The 6,991-nt window shown below is 41.7% G+C and overlaps 1 pseudogene; it reads right to left on the bottom strand.

Annotated features, from left to right (window-relative positions):
• Positions 1-721: 721 nt before the first annotated feature.
• On the bottom strand, positions 722-1,889 carry LOC140900883 (protein pelota homolog pseudogene; annotated as a pseudogene).
• Positions 1,890-6,991: the final 5,102 nt, after the last annotated feature.

Below are 6,991 nucleotides of genomic sequence, written 5' to 3'. Positions count from 1 at the left end.
ATATTTTTCCATATCCAGATATTTTCAAAGTGAAATCATGTTCAGATTCAACTAACACTCTCCAGAGTAGCAGCCGTGTTAGTCTGTACTCGCAAAAAGAAAAGGAGGACTTGTGGCACCTTAGAGACTAACTCTTGGACGTTCCTGTTAACTGCTGGAAATGGCCTACCTTGATTATCACTACAAAAGGTTCTCTCCGCCCCCCCCCCCGCCCTCTCCTGCTGGTAATAGCTCATCTTAAGTGATCACTCTTCTTACAGTGTGTATGATAACACCCATTTTTTGATGTTCTGTGTGTATATAAATCTCCTCACTGTATTTTCCACTGAATGCATCTGATGAAGTGAGCTGTAACTCACGAAAGCTTATGCTCAAATAAATTGGTTAGTCTCTAAGGTGCCACTAGTACTCCTTTTTCTTTTAACTAACACTCTGGCATCCTCCATATTCCCTCACCACACAATATTTGCTGAGGAATGTTAAACTGTGTACAGTAAGCAGGCTGTAAAACATAAAGCACCTAATCTAGTGCTCTGAATTGGAGCCTCAAGTCATCTCTACATTAAACCATTTATAGTAATATTCAAAGAGTTCATGGCAATCTCTGTAAAGGAAAAACTGCATATGTGCAATTGCAAAGAGATGGTTTTGCTGATGAAATAGAAAGTGTATGGTGTGCACACATATTACAGGAAATTTTTATTCTTTCAGTTACTGTAATCTAAATAAAACAACCGGCTTTCAGGAGCCAATGGGACTTTGGTTTATTAATCTCCCCTTCTACACATGAATTTAATACTTGATTCTTACTTGGATGAGAACTATCTTCCTGGTCAGAAAGGTCTGGTACTGGGAATTGCAAAATGGCAGCCACCCCAGTCAGCTGGCCCAGTTGTTCTCTGGAAAGATGTAGCTTGGAAAATATCCTGACAATCCCTGTGTTATCGCATGCACTCTCAACAAGCCATACATATCTACTTCTTGCAGGGACATCCTGGTGCCAGAGAAGCTCATCGCTGATCAATAAAGTATCAATCGCCATTGATTCATTGGTCTTCTTCACATGCTTGATCCCATAAAAGGCTTGATCTGGTTCATGCTGTAACATCTGGTAAAAGTCTTCCAAGGCTTTAACCTCACCAGCTTCTCTAGTATCAGAGAGGAGACTAATTATAGTCTAGTATATTTTTGTCCAGAAGATGAATGAACCTGCAAGAACTTGGACCTATGATCCAGCAGCAGCTTGTTTTCCATCTTCTTCACCTACTGAAACGTGTAATAACAGAACTGCTCTCTCACAAAGCCCGGATTGGCAATGAGCACACACTTCACCACAGCAAAGTTCATGTACCATTAGATCCTTGAATGACATTCTCATAGAACCCCTCCAAGGCCTTGTCATTCAGGGAGCAGTTATCCCTCCTCTTCCTGGGGATGTTCATTTTAACCTTGGCTTGCCGGAGCCTCATGCTGGGAGTTACCAGGTAGATGTGAGCATCACTACTGCCACCACATGAGCAGTGCACGTTGGGTCACAGGCTTCCTTTATCTTCTCTCGCTCCACATTGTCCCAGTGCTTCTTGACCAAAGTGAACTTGGAGTTGCGTTCCAGCTCCATGGTGTGGAAGGCCTCCATCTTGATCTATTAATTCTTCTGGATGTTTGTCCCTTTGACTTGCAGCTGGCATGCCTGGGAGTCAAAATCAATTGTCTGCACACAGATGGTGACAGTGGTGTGAATGTGGTAGCTGCCTGGTTTGTCTGTCTGTACCTTCCTGACTGTGGAGGCCTTCAGGCTGTCTCGTACCTGTGGAAGGTTGTAGGTGTGCCACATGTCATGCCACCTGACCTGCGCTGTCCTTCTCAATATCTTTGCGGAGGACTTTCATGCTGCCCACTGTTTTGGAGGAGTTGGGTAATAATGTTCAGGAACTGCTTTGGGAATGTGGGCTCCTTCCTCTTTCTCAGGGAATGGGACACTACTCTGCACTTCACAGCTGGGATGAGGGGAAAATGCAAGCCCAAATACACTACCAGAGAGAAAAATAACTTGTAATTAAATATCAGAAATATTGATGAAGGATTCTATTGTAAACTCTACCAGCCGCATACTAAAAAGATACAGTAATTTAGTTATTAAAGATTATCTTTATTAGCTATCTTATTTACAGTATATAATTAAAACTTTGTGCTGGATACCTTTATGTAACCATAGCTATGATAGAGGATCTGATTGGCCAGTAACCACCACAAGCATTACAGTTCAATTAAATGAATACTACTATGCTATACAGGCTTGAACCAACTCCTGTTGAAGTCTGTGGGAGTCTATACTAAGTTTAAGAGCAGTTGGCTTTATACACACACTTTGTACTTGGGGGGAAAAACATAACTCAGTGCTAGAAATATCATATCATACAAGTGCTAGAAATATCAAATATATTCTGTGAATGCACAAAAAATAAGTTAAACTAACACCATGCACAGTCAAAATAAATTGTCTCCACATAAATGATGACAATGGTGTGAATGCAGTAGGATGCACAGGATGTTGAAACAATTAAACAAGTACAATAAGTTAAATAGTGCTGTTTAATTTTCAGAAGTGCTGGCATTTAAGTTTATTAATTCAACTGGAGTTTTGGCTGCTAAATACCTCTAAAATTCAGGCCCATACTTTGAACCCCATCCCACTACCATTGCCCTTGCTATAGTTTTGTCACTATGTCATGGCGAATCTAGGAGATTGTACTTTTCTCCTATCAAACATAGCTCTCTGCTGGGGTGTGTTCACAGGGTCCCCCAGAGGTGTAGGTTTTGGCAATACCCCATTGAGATGCATAGGGCAGTTCATCCCTCTCAGAGCTATTGTTTCCTTTCTGTCTGCAGACCCAGGCAGATGTCATTGGCTCAGTTATGTTTTCATGCTTTTCTTTGTAATTATTAGTGCTTGGAACTTAAAGACAAAATTAATATGAAAGCTGGATTCTTAAGTAACTCTAGGAGCTGTATCATAGAAACAGTCATATAGTATCTATGCCTTAATCCAGCCCTGCTACAGACTCTAAAAAACACACAGGGAACAGATCTTTGGAGAATGGTGGTTCCATTTATTTAATAATCATTCTTCAAAAAAAAAACAAAAAAACACTCGAAAATAAATACAAAACAAGGAGCAATAATACCCTTCTAGATCTGTTAGTGATGCCATCAACTCCAGTAGGAGAAACACAGGACCCCAAACTGTGGCAGATTTAAAAAGGAACAAAACTTTTAGTTTATTTTTTTAATTTATTCAGTGTTTGCAGTGTCCTTAATTACAAATAATTTAGGATTTACGCAGATATGTTTGTTTACATTTGAAATAGCTGTTCAGTTCACCCTTAACCTTTAGGGCTCTGGAAAGTCTTTGTCTTCAGATCTTGATGGTGTCTAGCTGGGCTTTTGGGAGGCAGTTTAGATCCAGGTATGGACTCACAGGTGATGCCACTCCAACTCCAGAACTGATACTGATCCCAGAGCAGTTCTATGTTCCAGAAACAGCTTGGAATATAAGAGCAAGTAGCTCTCTGACCACTGAGAGAAGGGCACTTTTGAAGTCCACAGCAGGATCTGTAAGTGGGCTTATTTTAAAAATCACCTATAAAAAGGAATACTTTTGACTGGTGCCCCTTTTGGGGGATATATAAAGAAGGAGCTTCAATTTGTCCTCTCTCCCCAAAAAGATGTTAAAAATTATTGAAAATCCTGGTCCTGTCTAGACTAGAATATTCTGATTTTAAGAGAAGCGAGGGGCAGAGGAGGACTAGAAGAGGGAAATCTGAGCAACCGAGAAGGTAAGGGATATATAGTCAGACTCTTTAAAACTCCTCAGATTTGTTTTTGCTATCACCTATTTAAAACCAGTAACTAACATTTTGGATAAAGGGCATCTTTGCTAAAGATTCCACATCCCCACCCCTTCAAGTGAGTTGTTAGAGATCACAATAAGAACCACAAGGTCATCAGGAAAAAATTGAGAATGCTAGACTTGACATGTCTAACTTTTCTAAGGTTAAAAAACCCAAGCAAACAATCAGGAAAAGAAAGCACAAGCCTGTATTTTTAAAAGTATTTTCAAGGGCATTTCTTTTAAGAGAAGAGGTCATTTATTTCTGGTCATTGGCCTTAGAAATCTTATCTCATCCTTAGGGCTGTGTGGGATGAGAAAAAAAAAACACATCTATTTAAAAGAAAGAAGCAAGTCTTCTGGAAAATCTTTAATAATTTCCTCCTCGGGTGGAATACAGAAGCCTATTTTTGCTAAACTTGTCTGAAATAATTCAGAGTCAGTTTTGCTGTAAGACCCACCATATCTTCCAGAATCAGAGTAAATCCACCAGAAATATTTTCCCATTGAATTGTTTTTACACTTGCTAATTTACCCCACCTGGTTAAATTAACAAAATCACTCAAAGGGAAAAAAACTGTTTACCGCACATTTCTTACCTCTTTTAAAAGGTAGATCAGCAAAAATAACTAAGGGCCTGGAGTAGGCTGAGGTGGTTACAGCTTCAACCTCCATGTGTAGCTTCTCTCATCTCACACAGTTGAATTTGTTCTGAAAGCCTCTTAAGGGGGCAGGATAAAAAAGAATTATTTCTAGGCTAACAGAAAAAAAATCTATTTGAGCATAAGCTTTCGTGAGCTACAGCTCACTTCATCCGATGAAGTGAGCTGTAGCTCACGAAAGCTTATGCTCAAATAAATTTGTTAGTCTCTAAGGTGCCAAAAGTCCTCCTTTTCTTTTTGTGAATACAGACTAACACGGCTGTTACTCTGAAACCAGAAAAAAAATCAACTTTCCAAATCTAGTTAAGTTTATATTTTTAACAAACTGTGACAGCTGCCTATTGTTCCCAAGATTTACAGCATCATGAGTTGTTTGCTTTCTCACACAGTAGAGGCAGAATTATTGGGACTATACATACAAATAATAAAGGTACACATGCTCCCCTGTGCTGCTTGCAGGGAAGAGGATAGTTCAGGCACTAGGTCCCTAGCCTGCACTCTAAGAGATCCAGGTTCAATTCCCTGGGCTGTAATGGATTTCCTGTGTGATATTGGGTAAGTCACTTAGCCTCTCTATGCCTCAATTCCCTCTTTGTAAAATGGGGATAAAATGTTTCTGTACCTCACTGGGGTATACTGAGAATAAAGACATTAAAAATTGTGGGGCACTTTGAGATCCACTGGTGAAGAGTACAGTATAAAAAAATAGGCATTATTATTACGGATGCACAGATTTGCAAACAACAAACAAATGGTGCTGGTGCTTTCAGAAAGGAAACCACCAATATTACATATTACCCCTTTCCTCAGTTAAGAACGGATATAAATAGCTGCACAGAGGAATCATAGAATATCAGGGTTGGAAGGGACCTCAGGAGGTCATCTAGTCCAACCCCCTGCTCAAAGCAGGACCAATCCCCAATTAAATCATCCCAGCCAGGGCTTTGTCAAGCCTGACCTTAAAAACTTCTAAGGAAGGAGATTCTACCACCTCCCTAGGTAACGCATTCCAGTGTTTCACAACCCTCCTACTGAAAAAGTTTTTCCTAATATCCAACCTAAACCTCCCTAAACCTACTGCAACTTGAGACCATTACTCCCTGTCCTATCCTCTCCTTGTCCACTGAGAATAGTCTAGAACCATCCTCTCTGGAACCACCTCTCAGGTAGTTGAAAGCAGCTATCAAATCCCCCCTCATTCTTCTCTTCTGCAGACTAAACAATCCCAGTTCCCTCAGCCTCTCCTCATAAGTCATGTGTTCCAGACCCCTAATCATTTTTGTTGCCCTTCGCTGGACTCTCTAATTTATCCACATCCTTCTTGTAGTGTGGGGCCCAAAACTGGACACAGTACTCCTGATGAGGCCTCACCAATGCCGAATAGAGGGGGACGATCACGTCCCTCGATCTGCTCGCTATGCCCCTACTTATACATCCCAAAATGCCATTGGCCTTCTTGGCAACAAGGGCACACTGCTGACTCATATCCAGCTTCTCATCCACTGTCACCCCTACGTCCTTTTCCGCAGAACTGCTGCCTAGCCATTCGGTCCCTAGTCTGTAGCGGTGCATTGGGTTCCTCCGTCCTAAGTGCAGGACTCTGCACTTATCCTTACTGAACCTCATCAGATTTCTTTTGGCCCAATCCTCCAATTTGTCTAGGTCCCTCTGTATCCTATCCCTGCCTTCCAGCGTATCTACCACTCCTCCCAGTTTAGTATCATCCGCAAATTTGCTGAGAGTGCAATCCACACCATCCTCCAGATCATTTATGAAGATATTGAACAAAACCAGCCCCAGGACCGACCCCTGGGGCACTCCACTGCTGCCAACTAGACATGGAGCCATTGATCACTACCCGTTGAGCCCGACAATCTAGCTAACTTTCTACCCACCTTATAGTGCATTCATCCAGCCCATACTTCTTTAACTTGCTGACAAGAATACTGTGGGAGACCATGTCAAAAGCTTTGCTAAAGTCAAGAAACAATACATCCACTGCTTTCCCTTCATCCACAGAACCAATAATCTCATCATAGAAGGCGATTAGATTAGTCAGGCATGACCTTCCCTTGGTGAATCCATGCTGACTGTTCCTGATCACTTTCCTCTCATGTAAGTGCTTCAGGATTGATTCTTTGAGGACCTGCTCCATGATTTTTCCGGGGACTGAGGTGAGGCTGACTGGCCTGTAGTTCCCAGGATCCTCCTTCTTCCCTTTTTTAAAGATAGGCACAACATTAGCCTTTTTCCAGCCATCTGGGACTTCCCCCATTCGCGACGAGTTTTCAAATATAATGGCCAATGGCTCTGCAATCACAGCCGCCAATTCCTTTAGCACTCTCGGATGCAACTCGTCGGGCCCCATGGACTTGTGCAGGTCCAGCTTTTCTAAATAGTCCCAAACCACCTCTTTCTCCACAGAGGACTGGCCATCTCC

The sequence above is a fragment of the Lepidochelys kempii genome, chromosome 1 (genome assembly GCF_965140285.1).
Source record: "Lepidochelys kempii isolate rLepKem1 chromosome 1, rLepKem1.hap1, whole genome shotgun sequence".
Classification (NCBI taxonomy): Eukaryota; Metazoa; Chordata; order Testudines; family Cheloniidae; genus Lepidochelys; species Lepidochelys kempii.
Note: the sequence above shows the minus strand (reverse complement) of the source record. Positions and strands in the feature narration are given on the sequence as shown.